This window comes from Oncorhynchus mykiss, chromosome 15 (assembly GCF_057628025.1).
Source record: "Oncorhynchus mykiss isolate SJ-2025 chromosome 15, ASM5762802v1, whole genome shotgun sequence".
Lineage (NCBI taxonomy): Eukaryota > Metazoa > Chordata > Actinopteri > Salmoniformes > Salmonidae > Oncorhynchus > Oncorhynchus mykiss.
In genome coordinates, this window is record NC_143036.1 from 31,074,579 (window position 1) to 31,100,576 (window position 25,998).

The following is a 25,998-nucleotide window of genomic DNA, read 5'->3' on the forward strand; positions in this document are numbered from 1 at the left end:
GAACCTGGTTGTTAAACCAGTTGGTAGCTCTTTGGACAAAGTATCAGTGGGCTTGAAAAATTGCAATTTCTGTCGGTTATTCATTTTCAAACGGATGTTGATCATGTCCTATTGCTGAGCTCTCAATAGTTTGCATGATTAATGAGCATGATTGACCTTTGATTTGTGCAACAGATTTATGAATTATGCATATATCAAATGGGATTCTCTTGTTCGTAAAAAATAGCACCCAAGATTACAGTCTTAGCACGTATTCATTTGGGGATTTTGCTTCCGTGTCCTGCTGTGAGTTCAGTCATTTAGTGGATTCTCATGGACATCTGGTATATATATATGAACGCCTTTTCGCAGTGTTGACAGTGATGTAAATAATCAGTCATGGGAATAATCAGTCATGAGCTTCTGAAAAAGTCCTCACAAGGATAGTAAAGCAAGAAAAATGTAGACAAGTGGGGACATTTCGCCGGTCCACACGAGAAAAAAAGCCTATTATAGGCTTAGGGCTTAGGGATAGGGTTAGAGTTACAATTAGGTTTAGGGTTAGAATTAGCATTAGGGTTAGTTTTAGGGTTAGGGGTTAAAGTTTGGGGGTTAGGGAAAATTGGATTTTGAATGGGAATACATTTTTTGGGTCCCCACAAGAATAGTAAAACAAACGTGTGTGTGTGTGTGTGTGTGTGTGTGTGCAGGGCTCTAAATTAAAATGTTTAGGCTATAGTATAATTTGTGGTGGAGTGGAGCAGCTGTGCGTGTGTGTGTGCATGTGTTTCGAGACAGGCACAGCAGTGGTGGATACATCTATGGCAGGCCCTTTGTTCTGCAGCCAGAGGAATCCAAGGAATAGTTCTCCCTTCTTCCACATGCTGCAGTGACTGCAGGTACATTTATGGTCCACAAACACACACACACACACATGGTGGTCACACACAGACAAACACACATCCCACCCCCCACCATGCTCCCTTCTGACTTGCCATCTCACAGCTGCTGTTTGCTGTTGACAGCTCACTCTACCCAGTAAAAAGAACCCAGTGTTTTTACAGCACGATTTATATTCATGCATCTGGCTGTTCCAGTTCAAAGGTCCAGTACTGTGTGCTGCATGATCAAAACAGGACCAAGAAGACAACCACAACCAAAAGCACAAACACCCTTTATGCTATGCCATTTGAAATATACGCTAGGATATAATATTCCTAATATTGAGTTGTACCCCTTTTGCCCTCAGAACTGCCTCAATTCATCGGGGAATGGAGTCTACAAGGTGTCTAAAGCATTCCACAGGGATGCTGCCCCATGTTGACTCCAACTCTTCCCACTGTTGTGTCAAGTTGGCTGGATGTCCTATGGGTGATGGACCATTCTTTATTTTGAACACAGCAGCGTTGCAGTTCTTGACACACTCAAACCAGTGCGCCTGGCACCTACTACCATACCCCGTATCACGTTTGAAGTATGACCCAGATTCAGACAGAGCTGAAGAAACAAAAGGTTCTTCCTTACAACAGGGGCAGGCCAACGACAGGTCAAGGCAAGCAATGAGTGAGCAGTAATCTAGTGAGGGCATAAAGGGACCAGAGCAGCAGGCAGTCTCAGGGTCAGGACAGGCAGTGGTCAATAATCCAGTAAGGTACAAAAACGGCAGACAGGCTCAGGGTCAGGGTCAGGGCAGGCAGCAGGCAGCCATACCTTCTGCCCGAGATGATACCGGGAGCCGGGGTCTGGTGGCGATCCACTTATCATCGATACCTGGAGGTGGTCTTGAGGAGGGCCTACTGGGCTCTCCTCCAGGTACAACGACAGCGGCGGACAAACTTCTGGGCAGAAGGTATGCTGACCTCTTCTTCCTGCTTGGGGAAGAGCAGGGGCTGATACCCCAGGGGTCACAAAAATGTCGATTAGCCGTTGGAAGAGAAAGGAAAGGTTTATTCCACCCACACAAGCTGCTGGCTCCAGGTGGTGGGGTTGGAGGAGACCAGGCAGGGCAGAATAGTCTCCAGGTCCTGGTTGGCTTGCTCCAACTGGCTGTTGGACTGGGGGTGGAACCCAGAGGACAGGCTGGCCGACGACCCAATGAGGGTGCAGAATGCCTTCCAGAACTGGGATGAGAACTGAGGACCCCGGTCGGAGACCATGTCCACAGGCAGTCCATGGAAGATGTGCTGAACCATGAGCTGGGCCATCTCCTCGGCAGAGGGTAGCTTGGGGAGAGGAATGAAGTGGGCGGCTTTGGAAAAGCAATCCACCACAGTCAGGATGGTGGTGTTGCCATCACACGGGGGAAGACCCGTGACAAAGCCCAGGGAAATGTGAGACCAGGGATGGTGAGGGACAGGCAGAGGTTGGAGGAGACCAGCCGGAGCTTGCAGAGGAGTCTTGTTTTGTGCACAAACCGTGCAAGGGGCGACGAATGCAGAGACGTCAGGGAGAATGGTAGGCCACCAAAAGCGTTGGCGCACAAAAGCAAGGTTCCGACAGGAGCCTGGGTGGAAGGCAAGTCTGGAGGAGTGAGCCAACTCCCGAACCGCGGAGTGGACTGCTTCAGGCACGAACATCCGGTTATCTGGTAAGGTAGCAGGTAGCGGTTCTTCACCGTAATGTCGTTGAGACCTCGGTAGTCGATGCACGGACGCAGGGTTTTGTCCTTCTTCTTCACAAAGACGAACCCTGTGCCGGTGGGGTAGGCAGAAGGATGGATGAACCCGGTGGCTAGGGAGTCCACAATGTAGGTCTCCATAGCCTTGGTCTCCGGACACGACAGAGAGTACAGTCGTGCCCTGGGCAGAGTGGTGCCTGGGAGAAGATCAATCCTACAGTCATACCTTACTGAACACCTCCCGGGGGTCCTGGTACTCCACGGGAATGGTGGAGAGGTCTGGGGCAACCTCCGAGGCCCCAAGAAGATGACCCGGAACAGGCTGTGCTAACTTCAGACAGTGGGCATGGCAGAACGAGCTCCAGCCCATGATGGCACAGGCAGACAAGTCAATGAGAGGAACCCCAACACCACGGGAACCTGGGGAGACTTAATGAGCAGGAACTGGATCATCTTGCTGTGGTTCCCTGACACATGTAGGTTGATGAGGGTGGTATTGTGGGTGACCCGGCCAATTTAGCGCCCGTCCAGTGTTCTAACATCCATGGGAATGGAGAGGGGCTGAGTGGGGATATCCAGCTCAGACGCCAGGGTAGCATCCATAAAGCTCTCATCAGCCCCAGGGTCGATGAGTACCCGGAGAGATTTTGACAGGTTCCCCCACAGCAACATGGCATGAAAAGGAATGCGAGTAAGGGGAGAGGAAAGGTTCTTTGTATGGCCCACCAGAGTACTCGCTCCTACCGGTAAGCCTTGTCTTTTAGTGGACAGGTGGAGACGAAATTACCAGTAGTCCCACAATACAGGCAACACTTAGTGTGAAGCCTGTATAGCCGTTCAGCAGGAGACAGTCTAGCTCTGCCTAGTTGCATGGGCTCGGGAAGAAGTTCATCATCAGTCTTCAGAGGCTCTCGTGGGAAATCGGGTAGCCTTGGGTTCTATCTGCAACAGAGCCATCAGGAACTTCCGGGATACCCCGGAGGCGAAGCAGAATTGACTCTACTGTGCTTCCTTTGTTCCTGTAGTTGCCCATCAATCCGAATGGTCAAGGCGATGAGCGAGTCGAGATCCATCGGTAGTTCCTGGGCTGCAAGGACATCCTTAACTTCCTCCGATACTGTGTAGGAACGTGTCGAACAGTACTTCCGGGTTCCAAGCACTCTCAGCTGCCTACGGGAGTCTTGGCATAGCTGGAGAAGCTTGCGGACTTCCGAACTTGCTCCATGAACAGCTCCAGACTGAAGCAGACGGCAGATTGTCGCTCCCACAACGCCGTGACCCAGGCGAGTACCCTCCAGCAAAGTGTTCAACGCATGGTCATGGCGTTCGGCCAAGGTCTGGCACCCTTCCATAAGCCTGCGAAGCAACTCCTTGTGTATTCCAATGGTGGCTCCTTGGGAGGAGATGGCATTGCGGAGTTGGTCCGAGTCCGCTGGGTCAGTCACAGGAACAGGAAAACAGGCAGGAGCAGGGAAACAAACGCTGGTAGGTTTTATGAACAAAACTAACTGGCAACAGACAAACAGAGAACACGGGTATAAATAGAGGTCCTTGCAAAAGTATTCATCCCCCTTTGCGTTTTTCCTATTTTGTTGCATTACAACCTGTAATTTAAATGGATTTTTATTTGGATTTCATCTAATGGACATACAGAAAATAGGTGAAGTGAAATTAAAAATATAACATGTTTCCTAAAATGTTACAAATTAAAAAGCAGAAAAGTGGTGTGTGCATATATATTCACTTTGCTATGCAGCCCCTAAATAAGATCTGGTGTAACCAATTACCTTCAGAAGTCACATAATTAGTTAGATTGCACACAGGTGGACTTTATTTAAGTGTCACATGATCTGTCAGATAATTTCAGTACATCTACACCTGTTCTGGGACTATTAGTTCATGTCATGGAATGAGCAGGTGTTCCTAATGTTTTGTACACTAATGTTACAAACTCCTGTGGATTATGGCATATTTACACATATTTGTAATGGTGAAATTATGGCATGAGATGACATTTTATTTGCATGGCAATTTCCTACCGTCCACTACGCAAGCGCCTATAGTCATCCAGTAGACAGGACGTTGTGCACATGTGTCAAACTCATTCCACAGAGGGCCAACTGTCTGCAGGTTTTCGCTCCTCCCTTGGACTTGATTGACGGATTAAGGTCCCTGATTAGTAAGGAACTCCCCTCACCTGGTTGTCTAGGTCTTAATTGAAAGGAAAAAACTAAAACCAGCAGGCCCTCCATTGAATCAGTTTGACACTCCTGGCGTTGGGATGGGCTTAAACCACGAGCTACCGCTTCGAGGATCACTGGTTCAATCCCAGTGCTATGCACTTATATTAAAAACATATATTGAATTTTTTAAGCCTATCCCAAACCTTAACCCTTACCTTACCCACTCGGAATTAATGGCTAAATGTAAGATTATTGCCTAAATTAAACCAAAATCTCTGAATTAATTCCTAAACCTAACAGTTGACCGCTAACATATGGCAAAATATGCCGTAAACTAAAACAGCAACACAATCCATAATATACAAACAGCATCACAGATGGCCACTTAATTAATAATTAATCGCTTTTGCTGCAGTTATGTTCAGGTATGCTAACTCCAACTGAGGTCAGGTATGCCAATTCCAATATCTCAAAATGCTGTGCCATTTTGAGATGTACACTTCATGTAATCCACCCATCTAGGCCTACTGATTAATCTACAGGCTCCATTAGTGTAATGAATACTCAGGGAGACAAAGGTGTAGATTCACGCGCAGGGCGCGGCAGATGTTTATTAAGCCTTCGCAGAAGGGAGGAATCGTGGTCGCAGGCAGGCAATGGTCAAACACAGGTAGGCAGTCAAAAACAAACAATACCGCACACCCATACAAACAGAAAGAACTGAACTAAATAGGGAGCTGATGAGACCAGGTGAGAAACAAGCACAGGTGAAATCAATTAACAAAAATGAAAAACAGGGCTGCGTTCCAGAACACAAAGAAACAGGGCTACGTTCAGGAACACAAAGAAAAATAACCCCCCAAGGTTGACTAAGAAAAGAAAAGCAGAACCTTACACTTAATTGGTCGCAGTCACCTGTGTCTGTTTGTGTCTGTGAGTGTCTTGTCAGTTAACAGTGTGTGTCTAGTGGGTGCCTTCCATTGATAAAATGTGCAGGCCAAATTAGATTTCCCAGTGTGGGGGATATCAAAGAAACACAGATGATATCTGCGCTGTTTGGCCAAGTAGCCAATCAAGGGACTGATTCAGTCCCAACCTGGAAGTCTGAATGTCCTCGACTTTGCAGAGATAAGCGCTGTAAGTAGGTGGATTGGCAGTTTCTGTTTCAAGAGGGAACATGTGCCCTCCTGAGCACAAGAAAACCCAACCTAGCTCTACGACAATGTAATAAATATGTGACATAACATTATTCCTGATTGAATTCTAAGAAAATGCTAATTAGAACAAATTAATTGTTAAAGTACCAATAAATCTGCTTTTATTGCTAATTTAATCCACGTGATAAGGAAGCAACTATAGCTATATCTTCACTCCCTAGAATATATTCACCAACATGCTAGCTCTGCAAATTCTTCTCCCTAGTCAGCATTTAAAAAAAAACTTTACAGAGGGGGCATATTGAGGTTAGGTTGACATATGCATTAAAACCAATTCAGCTCAATCCAGACAAAAAAAACTGCCAAGCCAAAGATGACGTACAAGCTATCTGAAAGTGAAGATACTAGACTGAGTGAGTGAGTGAGTGAGTGAGTGTTTTTTCTATGTGTACCTGATGTTTTCTCTGGCTGTATTGTCTGGTTCCATACAGCTGTTTTTCACACCTACAGTGGTGTAGATGTAGCAGCCCAACACAAGGTGAATTGGTGTCACTGACTTCATCTCCTAGTGTAGGACCAGTCAGTCGGGCTCATTTCCCTGAGGCCTGGTAGCTGGGTGTTGTAATGATGGGGTTGGCTAAACTGAAATGTGACTAAGCTACAACCATTATTGATTATTCAAGCCATGATGTGATTTATACCCTGTTTTATCTAGCCTATTTACTGGGCTCAATATTTGGAATGACTAACAATAAATCCTATTTACTCTTAGTCATTCCAAATATGATGCATTTGAGGTTTTGAATAACACAAGAACAAATTGACGGGTAAAAGGAACACTGAACATATTCAGTGGTACATTCATAATTCATAATGGTAAAGGTGAAACTTTAAATGTCACCTGCCTGCTCCCCACAGCTGTTCACAAAGGACTGTGACTCAAGGACTGAGTGTCTGCCCTACCTACCGAATATTGCTTGAACAGCGACCGACTATTGGACACGGCAAAATGTTCTAGGATCAAAAGGAAGACTGTCATATTGTGGTGAATTTGTATAATAGGTAAATGATTCTCCCAGCCCAATGTGAGGGGACTATGAAATGCATACTGTGCCGTTGTTGTCATTCCCACAGCTCACGGAACCTACATAACACACACACACAGTCATAACAGTACACTATGCAATAACAAGGGAATAGATGAATTAACACCTTATAAATTATGTCTTATATAACACCTAATAAATGGTGTGTTGTAGCGTGTTAAAGAATTACATTTGGTGTGTTAAAGAATTGCATTTACTTCACTTGGTAAAGGCCTCAGGACTGAAAATGGATGAATGCAACAACCATGTCTCAGTCACTATTAAATACAGTCATGGGTGGTTTACTCTACAATTCACTCAAAAGGAAAGGTACTCTGCACTAAGCAGTGTGTTAATTTAACACTGAAAAGTGTGGACCCGTATAGACACTGGACCAGTGTTAAGTTTAACACTCTCGGGGTTGATTTAACGCTGGAGAATTTGCTGTGAAAGTATCAGTAAACACCATAACATTGTAAATTTAACACTGAGTTAGTGTAATATTTTAATGCCACTGATGTTGGAAAGTGTTGTTGTTAAAAGGGAAACACTTTGAAAAGTATACATGCAGAACTTTCTGGGTGTTCTCATATAAACACTTCAAAAGTGTTAAATTGAGCACCACAGTATTCAATTTACCGATCTAATTTTGATGTGAGGGGGCAATGACAGACTCAGCACTCAAATCAGCTTAATTTCAGAGATGACCCAGGAATGCATAAATAATGAACATTTGTATTTTATTTAACCCTTATTTTACCAGGTAGGTTGACTGAGAACAAATTCTCATTTACATTAACGACCTAGGGAAAAGTTACCGCAGAGAGGAGGGGGGGGGGTGAATGAGCCAATGGGACGCTGGGGATGATTAGATGGCCATGATGGTATGAGAGTCAGGTTGGGAATTTAGCCAGGACTGTAATGACGTTCGTCTGTAGAAGGAGAAGCGGACCAAAAAGCAGCGTGGTGGTTACTCATGTTCTTTAATGGAAAATGAACGATACATGAAATAACTTAAATCTACAAAACAACAAACGGAACGTGAAAAACCTATACAGCCTATCCTGTGACAAACACAGTGACAGGAACAATCACCCACAAACACACAGTGAAACCCAGGCTACCTAAGTTTGATTCTCAATCAGAGACAACTAATGACACCTGCCTCTGATTGAGAACCATACTAGGCCGAAAACATAGAAATGCCCCAAAACATAGAAAAACAAACATAGACTGCCCACCCAACTCACGCCCTGACCATACTAAATAAATACAAAACAACGGAAAATCAAGGTCAGAACGTGACAGTACCCCCCCCCCCCAAAGGTGCGGACTCCGGCCGCAAAACCTTGACCTATAGGGGAGGGTCTGGGTGGGCGTCTGTCCGCGGTGGCGGCTCTGGCGCGGGACGCGGACTCCACCTCATCATTGTCTTAGTCCGCCTTATTGTCCGCCTCCGTGGCTTTCTCACCATTGCCACCCCTCTCAATGACCCCACTGGACAGAGGGGCTGCTTGGGACAGAGGGGCAGCTCGGGACAGAGGTGAAGCAGCTGCTCGGGACAGAGGGACAACTGCTCGGGACAGAGGGGCAGCTGCTCGGGACAGAGGGGCGGCAGCAGCTTGGGACAGAGGGGCGGCAGCAGCTCGGGACAGAGGGGCGGCAGCAGCTCGGGACAGAGGGGCGGCAGCTGCTCGGGACAGAGAGGCGGCAGCTGCTCGGGACAGAGGGGCAGCTGCTCGGGACAGAGGGACGGCAGCAGCTTGCGACAGAGGGGCGATAGCAGCTCGGGACAGAGGGGCAGCTGCTCGGGCGGCCCCTGGCTGACTGGCGGCACTGGCGGCCCCTGGCTTACTGGCGGCCCCTGGCTGACTGGCGGCACTGGCGGCCCCTGGCTTACTGGCGGCCCCTGGCTGACTGGCGGCCCCTGGCTTACTGGCGGCCCCTGGCTGACTGGCGGCACTGGCGGCCCCTGGCTGACTGGCGGCCCCTGGCTGACTGGCGGCCCCTGGCTGACTGGCGGCACTGGCGGCCCCTGGCTGACTGGCGGCACTGGCGGCCCCTGGCAGACGGGCGGCACTGGCGGCGCTGGGCAGACGGGCGGCACTGGCGGCGCTGGGCAGACGGGCGGCACTGGCGGCTCCTGGCAGACGGGCGGCACTGGCGGCGCTGGGCAGACGGGCGGCACTGGGCAGACGGGCGGCACTGGGCAGACGGGCGGCACTGGCGGCGCTGGGCAGACGGGCGGCACTGGCGGCGCTGGGCAGACGGGCGGCACTGGCGGCGCTGGGCAGACGGGCGGCGCTGGGCAGACGGGCGGCGCTGGGCAGACGGGCGGCACTGGCGGCGCTGGAGAGGAGGAAGGCTCTGGTAGCGCCGGAGAGGCGGGAGACTCCGGCAGCGCTGGAGAGGAGGGAGCCCCTGTAAGGATGGGCCGGAGAGACAGCCTGGTACGGGGGGCTGCCACCGGAGGGCTGGTGCGTGGAGGTGGTGACGGATAGACCGGGCCGTGCAGGCGCACTGGAGCTCTTGAGCACCGAGCCTGCCCAACCTTACCCGGTTGAATGGTCCCGGTCGCCCTGCCAGTGCGGCGAGGTGGAATAGCCCGCACTGGGCTATGCAGGCGAACCGGGGACACCGTGCGCAAGGCTGGTGCCATGTAAGCCGGCCCAAGGAGACGCACTGGAGACCAGATGCGTAGAGCCGGCTTCATGGCACTTGGCTCGATGCCCACTCTAGCCCGGCCGATACGCGGAGCTGGAATGTACCGCACCGGGCTGTGCACCCGCACTGGGGACACTGTGCGCTCCACAGCATAACACGGTGCCTGCCCGGTCTCTCTAGCCCCCCGGTAACCACAGGAAGTTGGCTCAGGTCTCCTACCTGGCGTAGCCATACTCTCTGTGAGCCCCCCCCCCCCCCAAGAAATTTTTGGGGCTGACTCTCGGGCTTCCATCCCCTCTGCCGTGCTAGTTCCTCATAATGCAGCCTCTCTGCTTTTGCTGCCTCCAGCTCGGCCTTGGGGCGGCAATATTCTCCTGGCTCTGCCCAGGGTCCTTTCCCGTCTAGAATCTCCTCCCAAGTCCATCTCTCCAAGTAGTGCAGCCTCTCCCACTGCTGCTTTTGCTGCTGCTGCTGTTGCTCCTGCTGCACCAGTCACTTCTCCTGCTGCTGCTGTTGCTGCTGCCTCTGTTTACCACGCCGCTTGGTCCTTGGTTGGTGGGTGATTCTGTAACGACGTTAGTCTGTAGAAGGAGAAGCGGACCAAAAAGCAGCGTGGTGGTTACTCATGTTCTTTAATGGAAAATGAACGATACATTAAATAACTTAAATCTACAAAACAACAACCGGAACGTGAAAAAACCTATAAAGCCTATCCTGTGACAACAAACACAGTGACAGGAACAATCACCCACAAACACACAGTGAAACCCAGGCTACCTAAGTATGATTCTCAATCAGAGACAACTAATGACACCTGCCTCTGATTGAGAACCATACTAGGCCGAAAACATAGAAATGCCCCAAAACATAGAAAAACAAACATAGACTGCCCACCCAACTCACGCCCTGACCATACTAAATAAATACAAAACAACGGAAAATCAAGGTCAGAACGTGACAAGGACACTGGGGTTAACAACCCTACTCTTACGATAAGTGCCATGGATCTTTAGTGACCACAGAGTCAGGGCACCCGTTTAACGCCCCAATCCGAAAGACGGCACAATACACAGGGAAATGTCCCTAGTCACTGCCCTGATGTGATTGAATTTGGAAACATGATGCTAAAAGTGATAGTCATTGGACAGTATGAAAGCAGACTGAATTTGATACACATGAAATGAATGAACAGGTGTGACATACTGTACATCTAAAGCTAGCCTATATAAGACCTTAATGTAAATGTGTGTGTCAATTCAAATTGCGAAAGTATTCGGCCCCCTTGAACTTTGCGACTTTGAGGTTGGATGGAGAGCATTTGTGAACAGCAGTTTTCAGTTCTTTCCACAGATTCTCGATTGGATTCAGGTCTGGACTTTGACTTGGCCATTCTAACACCTGGATATGTTTATTTTTTAACCATTCCATTGTAGATTTTGTTTTATGTTTTGGATCATTGTCTTGTTGGAAGACAAATCTCCGTCCCAGTCTCAGGTCTTTTGCAGACTCCATCAGGTTTTCTTCCAGAATGGTCCTGTATTTGGCTCCATCCATCTTCCCATCAATTTTAACCATCTTCCCTGTCCCTGCTGAAGAAAAGCAGGCCCAAACCATGATGCTGCCACCATCATGTTTGACAGTGGGGATGGTGTCTGTGGACCTGCCTGCTCCCCACAGCTGTTCACAAAGGACTGTGACTCAAGGACTGAGTGTCTGCCCCACCGAACATTGCTTGAACAGCGACAGACTATTGGACACGGCAAAATGTTCTAGGATCAAAAGGAAGACTGTGTCATATTGTGGTGAATTTGTATAAGGAATAGGTAAATGATTCTCCCAGCCCAATGTGAGGGGACTATGAAATGCATACTGTGCCGTTGTTGTCATTCTCATAGCTCAAAGAAGATACATAACACACACACACACACACACAAATAGTTATAACAGTACACTATGTAATAACAAGGAAATAGAAATAGACAAGGAAGTTTAATTATTGACAACTTGACACCAGGACGCAGCAGAAATTCAGCTAGCCTCAGGATGGTTGTGTGTTTCAGATCTGAATGAATCCATGAATAGTGAGTGAAGAAATGACAGGAGGGGGACTCTTGCCCACTGTCAGGGGGGCAAAGACAGTCTCAGCACTCAAATCAGCGCTCAAATCAGCACTTCAATTTCAAAGAAAACCCTGGAATGGAAAATAATGGATTTAATTGACTTTGGAAACATGAGGCTGAAGGTGATAATCCTCAGACAGTATTATAGCAAAGAGCCTGAATTTGATACACATGAAATGAATGAATGGGTGTGGTATACATCTAAAGCTACTGTATATAAGACCTAAATGGAAATGTGAGCGTCAATTGAAATTAGGTTTTTATTAATTGCATGGCCATTATTGTTGTTGTTCCAAAGCATTGAATGTGTCACGACTCCTACCGAATGTAGCTCCCCTTCCTGTTCGGGTGGCGCTCGGCGGTACCGGCCTACTAGCTTTCCACTGATCCCCTTTCCCCTTTTCTGTTTATTGGTTTCACCTGTGTTTGGTTTAGGCTGATTGGTCAGGCTGCTGGTTGTGTGGGATTGTTTGGTGTATGTGTGTACACGTATGTGTGTCACAGTTTTCCCATTTTTTTTTTTTTTTTCTGGACTGTTTAAGTCTCCCGTGTTTGGGGCATTTGTTTTGGTGTGCGCCCTGTGTTCCGTGGGGTAGGCGTATGTTCACCGTTTTTGTGCATTAAAAGGTATAGCACTACCCTGAACTCTCTGCTTCCTGCGCCTGACTTCTCACCCACTACACCCCGGATGTTACAGAATGGGGGTTTATTCTTTGTTTGGATTCAGCCCTCAGTTTAGTGCTGGTCTCCTACTCAGCTATAGTTAGTTTGGTCTGAGCTATACATATGGTATACTGTAGATATGGAATCACAACCCAAGCTCCAAAGAAAATGCCACCTCTTGTCGTAACCGCAGCAACAGAGGAAAGTTAAAGAATTATGTGTAATATCATTTAACTCAAACATGGCAATATAGTAAGAATATTGTAGCTATTTCAAGGATATTGAGCAATGCTGTATTCACATCGATTCAGACAGTTGCACCCAGGGTGGAGGTGCCATCTGAAACCAGCCTGGGGAGAAGCAAACACACACACACACACCACCACCACCCACAACATCAGAGAGCCATCTTGTATGTACAGTAAGAGGTGATTTTTTGACTCGCCCCGTATTTGGCTGCTTCTCCCCCGTTACCATGGTCAACTGAAGCCAATCAACCAAATGTTTGTTTTCTTCCCAGAACAGACAACTGCTGAAAGAGAGGGGATCAGTGCTTGTGTGTAGGCTGCTTTTGGCACAATGAGCCTTTTCTTCAGCTCTATTCTGGTCTCAGCTTCCTTGTCATGCAGAATTATCACCCCAATTAACTAACATGTAATCTTGGCTGTATGTATGGACTTGGCATTGACTGTACGGACTTGGCTTCATGGGTAGGTTTATAATGCAACCTACGTACAACATTATGCTGGTTCTTTTCTGTTTGGCTCTACTTTACGCTGTCTGCTTAACCCAGATCTTAAGAACCTGGTAATAATTTTTTTTTTTAAATACAATATGTGTCCACTATGCTTTCTGATTATTCTGATCATTCTGATTACAGTTTTTATCAATCGCATACAAGCATATTTTTTTTTTTGGAACAATGTTGTCCATTTACAAAACAGAGTTCACAAGACACAGAACAGCAAATGCTTTTTCAAATGGAGTTGCCTTCTCAAAACATACATTCAATTGAGTGCAGGCTTAGCTGAATGACAACAGAGACAGAACACAATATGGAATTGTATTGAATAGTTTTGGGTAGGCCTCGTCTCCGAGGAAGCCAGATGCTGATGACAGGCTGCCATATGCTCGGCACCTTGCATCGGAAACCCCTCCCCCGCCACTAGGAGAACGGGGATCCAGGGACAGGCCTTCAGTTTGTTGGTGGTGGTGGGGAAGTGGAAAGTCATTGGCAGACTGTTGCTGCTAAACAAGAAGCGGGAGACACAAGGTTTGAGTTGACATATAATTATGCTCCTAGACTCATGCCCATTGGATGAAAGAAATGGAAAGTGATTATTGAACGTGTGAGCCCGTAAGTTAATCAGCAGGTGTGGTGAAATTGCCTTAGAGTCTGAAGTTAATAGGTGAACGACATTCCGCACGCTTGCTAATAGTAAAGCAGGAGGAAAGGCGTATGCTGATGAGGTAACATTGTGACACTACCATAGATACCTGCTATGCTTATGAGGTAAATGAATAATCATTACCATATAAATAGCTGCTATGCTGAGGCGGTAACATTATAAACGCTACCAAATAAATACCTGCTATGCTAATGAGGTAACGTTATAGACACTACCCTTGAAATACCTGCTATGCTGAGGCGATAACATCATAACCACTAACATATGCTGATGAGTGAGATAGGACGTGATGTGAATACTGGATGCATAAAAAGGGACAAGTCATTCAGACCGGTCTTCCTGATTGAACTCGCGTAAACTACATTACATTCGTCAAAGCGACTTAATCCTGTCAAAATTGCAAATAGATTCATTTAAAGAAAACGACTGCCTGCAAAAAAAGATGAGCAAAACAGAAAGTTAGTCTTTCTTTTAAAAATAGTAGATCAATACATTTTCTTTGCAGTCGCTAAATCGGGATGATCAAAATTGGACGTACAACTATCCAAAGGTGCATCATTATGGGACATTACTCTCCTTTTATGCATATTTCACAAAACAATTGCATACACATCAAATCAAATATTATTCCTGATTTTTTTTTAAATACAAAGAAGTATATTGTGTGCAGGATTCATTCATTGGTATCATCACAATCCAATTCCATGTCTTCAACACAAAAGCTGGTTTGGTCATTGTTTTGTAGTTCTATCCACAATAGAAAAGGTGAATGCAATGGAGGAACACTACTGATATGAATGTATACGCCTCAATCCACACCAAATAAAAGCTCTATAACGTTTACGCTGATGACTTAGGAGTAACCCGAAGTTACTTAGAAGTAACCCATCTTCCGTCTCTGAATCTCTGCAATATTGTAACAAAAATAATAACAATTAGACGGTCCCCATTGCCTAGATCCTTCCATATATTGTACATGGTATGACACCGATGGGGTGATTTAGAATTGTGTGCACTAGTATTTGCTGATTGCCGGAAACAGTGAACACAATTGCACACATTTCTCTTCTGATGAAAACAACGTGTTAATATTCTGTGAACAAAAGTACATTTTGTGTTCACCGATTACATTTGTATTTCATGTTTTGCAAAAAGGTGGTCTACGATATGCAAGTCAGGTACTAGGGCATAAAAAAAATTGATCAGAAGTGCTGTAAATGTATTTCAGCATTTGATCATTGCTGTTCTGCTATACCGTACATTTCAGCACAGATACAAAAATTGTTTGTACCCATTTGAGAAAAACTGTAACATGCGCTGAGCACGCCTGGTCGAGTGTTTGTTTACCAGATAGCCAACATAAAACAACATTAAAGGAGAAAACACAGAGCCCAGAAATAGCCGGGAGACAAATGAATCAAAGACTGTTCAGTGCATAGGATAATCACAGTGTCATAGTAGGAAGGTGAGCTCGAGGAGAGATCAAAAGTTCCAAACCACTGCACCTGCCGCCTCTGCCAGCGTTTCCATAGGCGCGTGGAGAGGTGTGTGCTTCCTTTTCAGTATCAACCAAATGCAACGCACAAACCACACATACACACACGCACAGGCAGGAAAACAGCACACCTACACCATGATATAAGGCTCACGCCACTCTACAGAGGTCAGGGTCAAACTGATATCCCTTTGTTGTTTATGTAACTCATGTCAGTTGAAGTTGATTGCAGTGAGAAGCGGTGTGCTATTGAAGACAATCGAACTACTGCCACGGCAAGGTTGTGTGTGTGTGCGTGTGTGTGTGTGTGTGTGTGTGTGTGTGTGTGTGTGTTTGTGTGTGTCGTGATGTCTTGATGACTCAAGTAATTGTTTGTGTGATACAGTTGCATCATGCAGACCCTCCGAAAAAAACTGATATTACAGCATGCTGTAGACGTTGATAATGTAATACCTTTCTGGAAATAATTTCCATCCCTCCAGTGAAATGTTAAGTTATTATTAGATATCATATTATGATTCCCCCTAGTCTGTCATCAATTTTGCAATTATTGTTCTTTAACAAGTTCTTACTTGCAGATTTGTTAATCAGACCTATTCTTTGATTAAGTAGAATAATCATCTTCATTCTAATTTATTCTATTACAGTTATGTAATTGATTTCATTATGCTATCACGTCCTTCTCTCTCAAAACAAGGAGAAGAACCATTAGAATACAAAATAATAACGTTTTTTCCCCAACGGGGACTTCAGATGTGGATGAAATATGCATGCCTATCTCTGTATGTTCAGAACATAGTGAAGCCTTTCAGTTCTTTTGTTACACATCTGAGTGTTTAATATTTCAAACTGATTAATTCATATTTCACTTTGAGCTTTTTTACATTCCTGAGAGTACTCCTCCAGCTCTACACAAGAGCACTCCCTGCAACAAGATCATGATGAAATGGCTAAACACCATTGAGAAAATGGGGTCGAATGAACTCGTACAAATTTTATTTCACATGTGAAACCATGTGTTTTTGGAACACTTCACAAATAAACTATTATATTTATCATGGTGATTCAGGACTAACATTAAACAGAAAACCCTCAAATTGCTGAAATAAGTTAATGAAACCAATGATGAGAGAATAGTCAGATTTAACTGATAATTAAAATGGCAGTGCAGATGGCACTCTTTTACTAAGTGCAGAGATGTATTATAGTTAATGAATCTGTATGGGACTTCTGAGCATGCTATAGTCTTTGTGGCGTAGTAGAACAATCAGCGCAGCCCAAATCTAGAGTTTGCGAGTTTAAAATCCCAGTTGGGGTCATATAAGTGATCATGTTAAATGTAATCATATTGATTAAAGATGTCTACACTATTTTAGCTGAACAGTGTAAACAAAAGAGACACATGTCAGGTCAGTTGTTCACATGTATTACATTTGGAGATGTTAACAACACCTTTTCACATGTGAGTGGAATACGGTTTTCACCTCACATGTGAACTGCAGATTCACATGTGAAAATTGCAGTTTCACGCATGAAAAACTTTCACGTGAAAATCGAATTTGCATTTTCACATGTGAAAAACATTCTCATGTGAAAACCTAACTCTCACATGATGCACCAATATGACATTTTTGACCGGTGCCCCTATCCGATATTTTCCATGCAAAAAACACGATACCGATAACCAATTTTTCACATTTTAGCAGCCTTTTAAGCATTCTAGTACAGTTAAATAGTTAACACACACATGGACGCAGTGGTCTAAGGCACTGCGTCTCGGTGCAAGAGGCGTCACTGCAGTCCCTGGTTCGAATCCGGCTGTGATTGGGAGTCCCATAGGGCGGCGCACAATTGGCCCAGCGTCGTCTGGGTTTAGCCGGGGTAGGCTGTCATTGTAAATAAGAATTTGTTCTTAACTGACTTGCCTAGTTAAGGTTACACACATACACCACACTGACCGAAAAGTTATTTTGTTGGCATTTACGTATGTCCCCATTACCAGTGAAACATAATCAAAACCTCTTTCTTCACTTACTTGCTGTGCTGTTTCGTTGTTCATTCGTTCAGTCATTTCATTCTCAACCAGGATTTCCATGGGTCTTTGCGTGTCAAAAAAGATGTACGTCAAATAACACTATTTGATATGTCAAATAAGCTTGTTGACCAATCAGGACCTGAATATGACTGCACGTCACATAATAATTTAACGTGTTCATTTATTTTGTACATAGTTATTACACATTGATTATACTATCACTCGTATTTCATATGTCCCAACGATTCATCGATACGTATGCTATGATGCTGGTAAAGTTGTCTCGCACACCTACAGTGCTGGTCATAACAAATAGCTAGCTAGCTCATGGATGCAAACAATGTTCTTCCCCAAAAACATAGCAAAACGACAATCTGTTTCAGCTAGCTAACTATATAGCTAGGTGTCATCATCTAAAATAACACTAATTTATAAGACAGTTCTTATTTGATTAATGGTGGTCGGACCCATCTATGTGAAGCTAGCCACAATAAGGATTAGCCACAATAGTGGACTTTGCGGTTAGCCTTCAAAATAAAAGTGTTGACAGTGATGCAAATTAATACAAATAGTAGAATTATGCCATAATTGGTTGGAATGTTGTTATATAAAATCAAATCAACAAAAAAAAAAAAAAAAAATATTTGACTAAAATCTGTTGAACTCTCACTGGATGTATTCTACTTTAGAATTGCATTGGGGCATACTTATTTCACTGTACAGCCTTACCTATGGATTGTGGATCAATGACATGGGGTATCAGTCTACTCAGTCACACTCAGAGAACATTAGCTTCAAAGCTCTTATTGCGAGACACTGAAACAACTGTGAATTGAGCCACATGTGTCAACCTATGTGTATTGAACACTATTCCAGAGGAAAAACAATACTGCGTGGATGTTTTGGAGGCTGACAACACATAAGCCGGTCTGGTCGAGCCTCACTAGCCAGATGAAGTTAGCTGGCTGCTTATAACGTTAGCTTTGGGTAACAGGGTTAAGTAGCTGGCTAGATATTTATTTTCATGAAATTAAGTTCAATTTCAATAGGCGAACAACAAGTGGCTACCAAGCTAATACTTACTCACAAGGATTCCTAAATTATTGCTAAGAATAATGAAAATTAATGCAGTTTCTACTGGTCATTGTTTTCAGGCTGGTTGTATTTTTTATTAATGGAATCCATTGCCATTGCGTGGCGTCAATATGTTATATAAGTATGCATGTCAACTTTGACATCGGTTTTGCATATCAGCGTTAAACTGGACATCAGGCGATACCGATGTTGGCATTTTTAGCTAATATCGTCCGATTCCGATATGTTCACCAGTATATTGTGCATCCCTAGTAAGAATGTGTAAATGAGTTCACAAAGATGAATACATTACTAACAAACTAATGATACACCTGAAGTATATGGTTCCTATAATTTACTCAATAATCATGACTTCATATTGAGTTTTCTTATAACAAAGCTCAAAATACCTCTATTCAAAAAACTTCACAGAGTAGGAATGCTGATCAAGGATTAATTTTGTATTTTAGATCACAATGAATACAATTGAATGGACAGGGGGGACCTGATCAGCACACCTATTTTGAGATGCTTATGAATAAGGAAGAGTCTCTAGCTGATTTTCAGACTACAAAGACTTGCGTTTAAATTGTATTTTAATCCCATGAGAGCTTTTAGTAGTCTAGCACATTACACGTAGCCTACCTTTCGCTGAAAGAACATACTTGAAGCACGGTGACGTCAGAGTATCTAATTATCCTGACAGTCTAGTAAAGTGTCCTTATTGATATGGATATTCCCCCAAATTGTCCTCTTTGTTTTTTCAATGTTGTAATTTAATTAGAGGGCTGCAATTACAAGACAAGAGAACTTCTGAAATAATTACCCCGTAATTATGACATGGCTGTAACAATTAGCATTTCTGTTGTTTGGGATTCATAAGTACTCCATAAACTGCCAAATGCAATAGATCTATATTGAACAATTGCCTTGAAAAGGGACATTAATTACTGGAAAACAATTCACAAGCTCTTACACACAAAGAATAATTCTAAATGTTAGTGTTCCATACAAAATGGCTCGAACACTAAGGCCATAAGCAGAGGAAAAACAACCTGCGGGTCCACAGTGGAGCTCCCACCAAAAAAACAGTGCCTTAGGTTATAAGTGGTTATAAGTTGGTGATGTGGGTTTGGAGAGCGATGACATCGTGAGTTTGGCTACGCAAGGATACATCCTCTTCAATGACGGCAACTTTTGCTCTCGATCACAGTCGACAGTGTGTCATTTCCCAGTAATTTATACGCTCAGTGCAGTAATGGTTCTGTGAGAGTCCCAGGTAGACAAGCAGGTATTAGATCATCACTTCATGTGTCTCATTCTTAAGGAAGTCATTCAGTACCTTTAATGGTGCCCAGGCTGAATGATCACACTTTAGATCATTCTCAAAACAGTAGTTCATATATCCATTCATGAACTACCTGATTGATGTGGTAGGCCTATTGAAACCACTCATTATATTTCATTCTACATGAAGTTAATCGTGATCTTGAAAAGAGCATTTTAGCTCACTCTTAAAATGTTAGTCAATACATTCATACATGTATAATGTAGAGTATGTGTGAATAGCTATATGAACTACCAGTCCAGTGGTAGGCTTATTGAAGCCACTCACTGAAGTTATATTTTGTATAACTGATTAACCCTGATCTCTCTGAAGGTCACATTGCTTTGTCCTGCTACTATGGCAACTGGAAATGATTTGTGGTAATCTAGGAAGGTCTTTAGAAAAGTGTATTTGGAAAAAGACAAAGATGCTACACTCAGACTGGAGTTTGAGAAATTGACGTAAGAATAGGAGGACAAAAGAGGGAAAGAAAAGAACACAGGAGAACGACGGTAGAAAGATTTTCTCCGAACACTTTCAAAGAATACTGGGTATAAAATGTGGCATTACTATACAATTTCCCTTCGTGTTCATTTATTCACAATGGTGGTTTACAGCTGAGCAACTCAAGAAGTGAACCTGTCAACAATAGAGGTATCATTTTGTTGACAGACTCAAATAAACAAGTACAGGTAATTAGATGTACTGTTTATTTAGGTGTATTCCCACATTCTTGATCATTCAACAGGGCTTGTGCTCTCAAGTTTGAAGTATTACTGCCCTCTGCTGTTCATCAACTTTATTATACATGTCCATGTGTTTATATTGTTGCCCTTTTCACCGGACACCAATATGAATTCTATACATTATATGAATACTTTTTTGGGGGGAAAGTACCTTTCATCTGTTGCAATAGTACTTCTCTTCCAATACCATATTCAGATATAGAAAACACTGTCTAGGAAAAGTATGATGCATATACACTGAATATACCAAAAATTAGGAACACTTTCCTAATATTGAGTTGCACCCCCTCCCCTCCCCTGTTCAAAGGCACTTAAATATTTTGTCTTGTCTCAATTGTCTCAAAGCTTAGAACTCATTCTTTAATCTGTCTCCTCCCCTTCATCTACACTGATTGAAATTGATTTTTAAGTGACAACAATAAGGGATCATAGCTTTTGCCTGGATTTAACTGGTCAGTCTATGCTATGTTTTGTATACTCAGTGTACATCAACAGTAACAATGGTAGCAAAAACAATTCTCCGTAGCATACCTTGGGTTCGCTGTTGGACAAACCCATCCCACTGTAAAGGAAGGTTAGGATTCCTAATTCTCTCACCATAGACAGACAGGCTGATGGACATCATCTCTGTGCTGTTCTTTGTCTTGCCACTTGAGGTTGCCACTAATCCTTGTTTTGGAAGTGACAGGCCTACAAAACAACTCTTGTACTTTAGTAGAAAGTTATGTGATTACACAACATGTTTTATGAAGAGCTAAGAATAAAATAATCTTATGAAAGAATGTCTGTATGCAGACATAGCAGGGCCATACTTAAGTTTACAGTGTAGTCAAAAACGTGATTGTCCTAAGTTTTATATATATTTCCACAGTATGAGGTTGGAATAATACTTTGAAATTGTGACAATTATATTAATGCCCTTTAAGCTCAAGAGCTGTTTGAAAAGAACGCTTGATATTTCAGCCTGTTTTGGTGGGATGGAGTTTTGGCCTGCCTGGTGACATCAATTAGTTAATAGGCCAATAAAAAGAGTTCCACTTCCAAACCTTTCTGCCAATAACTCGTTTTCAGTTTTCACCTTCCCACTCAGACCACTTCCAGACAGTCCTAGCAAAATTCTTGCTTGAGAAATTGAAGAAGCTATTTTTGTTTCTTTATGACTATTTTAATTGAAAACAATCACAGTAAGGTACTTAATTTTTACATTGAAATTATTTGATATTGAGATAAAAACGGATGAATTGGACCTTAAAGTTTAAGCATCAGCCAATTCAAATTGTTGACATAGTTGCAAGTGATCAAAAGCAACATGCTAGCTGTTTCCATTACATAACCTGGCCCATTTAGTCCTGTGCTATCTTCACCAGGTGGCTGTGATTATATCCGGTTCAAATGCTGTATCAGCCAATTAAAATCGCATAGTTGGATGTAATAGAACACTTTCTCACGAGAGTATCCTTAACAGCAGTCAAACGGCACCATCTGCTAATCAAAGTTAGTGAAACACACACCAGTTTTTAATTGGACGATTATATCAGTGTTGCGAGCCAGGCTCCTGGTTATTTTTGTAGTTTGCGGCAAATTCGAATCCCAGCTGAGATATAGTTTAATCCTTTGAAATATATAATTACATTAAGTGTGTTTTAGCATGTTGTGAAGAGAAAAGTGAAGCCAAAACCATGTAAATTAAGATTAGAAATACATTTAATGAGGAGCATGATGTTGGAGAATTTGCTACATGAAATAATTACAAGGTTCTTAAATGGTACTTTGTCAGCTCTTAATGTACTGTGGTGAACTCTTCCCCGATAAAGAACATTTGAGTTAAGTGTAGGGTACTTTAAATGAATGGAAGCCTGCAGATATGTCCCTTTCATAGCACACAGCAAATTGACTGCTGTTAACTGGTGTTGATTTCTCAGTGTAACATATCTAGTGTTGATTCAAGAGTTAAATCAACACTGTAAAGAGTTCAATTATCACTCAGTGGTGCAAAAGAACGCCAGCATTGGCATTATTAACCAGAGTTGAATCAAACCACGCCCATCATTATCATATTTCCCAGCATACTCTATTGCAGGTTAATTTTAAGAAGTATTTGTTTCAATATCTATCTACTTGTATGTACATTGATTGATTAATTAATCTTATGCTATTAAAATATAAATAACATGCATTTATCTAACCCAATCCAAACTGTTGCTTGGTCTTATTGCACCCATTACTGAAACGGTTGTTCCAGTTTAGATGTTTAAGATAGTCTCATATATTATTTGTACAAACCCTGGCAGTTAGTCTTAATGCAGGTTGCGGGTGAATAAAAGTGTCAAATGTCGGATATCTCTACTCTGGCTGCATGCCAATAAAAATGACATCCATTACAGACATACATGCATAATGTGACTTGCAGGCCTGATGTGCCACGTAAACTATGAGTTTCAGGCCACTGAAAAGAAGGCCTTTAATTCAAAAGGCACCCTGGGAAATATGTAAATATGGCTTAAAACCCTACAGCAGGGCTATTCAATTCCGGTCCTAGAGGGCCGAAACATTTCTAGTTTTGTATTTTTGTATGGTTCTTCAAAGAACCATCTTATTTATGGTTCTTCAGAGACCCTAAAATTGTTCCCTTTATGGCATCGCTTTCAAGAACCTTATTCGGATTCCAATTTACATCTTTATTTTTAAGAGTGTAGCATAGGGCTAAATGTGCCAGTTTATGTCATGGGAACAGCTAACATGTAGCCTTTGATCACAAGCAACTACGTCAACGTTTATAATTGGCTGATACTTAAACTTAAACTAAAATATACATTTTTTCTAATGTTCACAGGTATGGACCCAGCATGTTTGTATTCTAGATGAACTTGTATTCATTAGTGAACACTGTAGCAAAAGTTTTTAAACGGAAAATTAAAATTTGCATTTCTAATTGGGCAAGTTCAGTTAATGCCTTCCTGTTTTAGTCCATTTTCTTTGGTCCATTTGATACCTAATGAATATGACCCATTATGTCCTTCCTATCTCAGTATCAGGGCAATGAACACTTCCCACTATCAGCATCCAGCTTATCTTGCTTCATTAGTCAATCATATACTGTAGATACACCTACCTACCTTAGTGGTTGAGTAATAGCCCACACCTCAGGAAAGCACTCAAATCCCAACATTACAGAATGATCATACTATTTTGGCAGGTCTGTTGCATGCATTTTGGACTTTCATTTCGTATTACAACTCTGTTGAAGAAATACTTTATTACCATAATCGCAGGTCAAACTGCTGGGAAAATACTAAATTATGTCAAAATCTTCAATGTCCACCGTGTTAGCTGCTTTATTGAGTAGAGATTTACCTGCAATGACTGTGATATGTGGTTGTTTTACCTACCTTCATTGCAGTGGAGGTCGGTGCCGTTTAAGATGAGGGAGGACGATTATTAATTTTATAACCATGGCCTTATTTCTTAGGGTGTAATCATTAGTCCAACAGGCGCAAACAAGAGTTTCTATTGGACAAATTCATGTATGTTTATCCCAGTTTCCATTTTGCTTCCATAAGGAAAGTTTTTCAACAGAATCGGCGGAATGAATACACCCCTGATCACAAGCAAACAGTTCACTTTCATAGCCACATACAAACAGCTCGTTGTATTCCTTCTTTCATCTCCTCTCACCTTTTCCCTTTACTTGTGGACTTCAATGCACAACACATCAGCTGTGTGTGACCAGGCGGGAAAAAAACTTTCCGCGCCAAACCTTCATATCCTAACAGCAGCTAGGTCACCATATTAGCTAACGTAACATCATAGTCAACATAGCTAATAGAACTAACGCGTTAGTAAACCCGCTACAATCATGCAGTACAGTGTAGTAAGCAATTTAGCAGTTACAGTGGCAATAAATTAGTCAAACCAAAAGCTTACATTGACTTGGAAAGGTTCCAGTGTTGGATAGTCATAGCCAGCTAACAAACATAGCATCCTTCTGTTTGAACCAGGTGTTTGAGTAGGCTAAACTATCTGGCTGCATTTTCTGGCTTGTTAAGTAAGTAAAAGTGAAAAACAGATGACGAAATATAGCTCTCTCTCCTCCTTCATTTTAAAAGAAATGAATTTGTTCAAAACGGTTAAACTCTTGTCTTTCTCTCTCTGAGTCAACTACTCACCACATTGTATACACTGCGGTGCTACCTAGCTGTAGCTTATGCTTTCAGTACTAAATGCATTCTCGGATTGTTTGATCCGGTGGACAACATGTCAGTTCATGCTGCAAGAGCTCTGGTAGGTTGGAAGATGTCCTCCGGAAGTTGTCATAATTACTGTGTGAGTCTGTGGAAGGGGGTGAGAACAATGATTCCCTAGGTTTTGCATTGATGTCAAAGTACCCAGAAGAGGAGGGAAGCTAGCTGTCCTCCGGCTACACCATGGTGCTACCATATAGAGTGCTGTTGAGGCTGCTGTAACAGTGTGTTTTAATTAATTATTTGGTGATATGTGAATACAGTTTGGAGTTTTATCTAAAAAATATAACTTTTTAAATGTTTCACTATTTTTATGAAATTCACTGAGGAAGATGGTCCTCCCCTTCCTCCTCTGAGGAGCCTCCACTGCTTCATTGAATGCATTGACTGTAAGTCACTCTGGATAAGAGTGTCAGCTAAATGACCAAAATATAAATGTACAAAACACTAGGATTTAAAACATAATCTCAACTTCAGTAGAAACCATGATCACACAGTTGCAACGCTAACTCTATCCTTCCAAACCTTATCAGAAAAATGTGTGGCTCCACTTTTCTCCCTGCTGTTTTCCCCCCACTATTAACCGATCAAGTGGAAAACACTTGATCACAGAAAGCAGGTCAAGTTTATGTAATTTTATGTTTCTCACTGAAGAAACACAAACAATTCAGCACAGACGTAGATGGGGGGCACATGTTAAAGATTAACATTGTCTGCATCCCAAATGGCACCCTATTAGAGCGCAGCCATGCGGAGAATGTGCTGCCTCAGGTAAAGGTAGTGTGATCTCCATGGTGTTAATGTACAACACTGCTCTGTGGTTATTGGTGGTCAGAGGGGACAGTTATCTTATCTAAACACATGAAAGGTATGTTTTCCTAACCGTCTCTTTGCAAAGATGATAACATAATAGTTGTTATCACTAAGACATTCTGTAACAGTCATGACCCCAATCATCTAAAATCTAGAAAACAGTGGCAAAGCAACATACAGAACAAGACTATTTTAGATTTTTATCTTAGAAACTAACACCCCTTACACACAGACACGCACACACTCACATGCAAGCACACAGAAAATGCACATAAACACACATATGCACTTTCCTTACTTTACTTAATTACATTTATTTTTACAGGGACAGTACACATTAATCAACATTTCTATCAAGGTGCAGTTCATTCCGGTCCCAGTCCCTGGGAA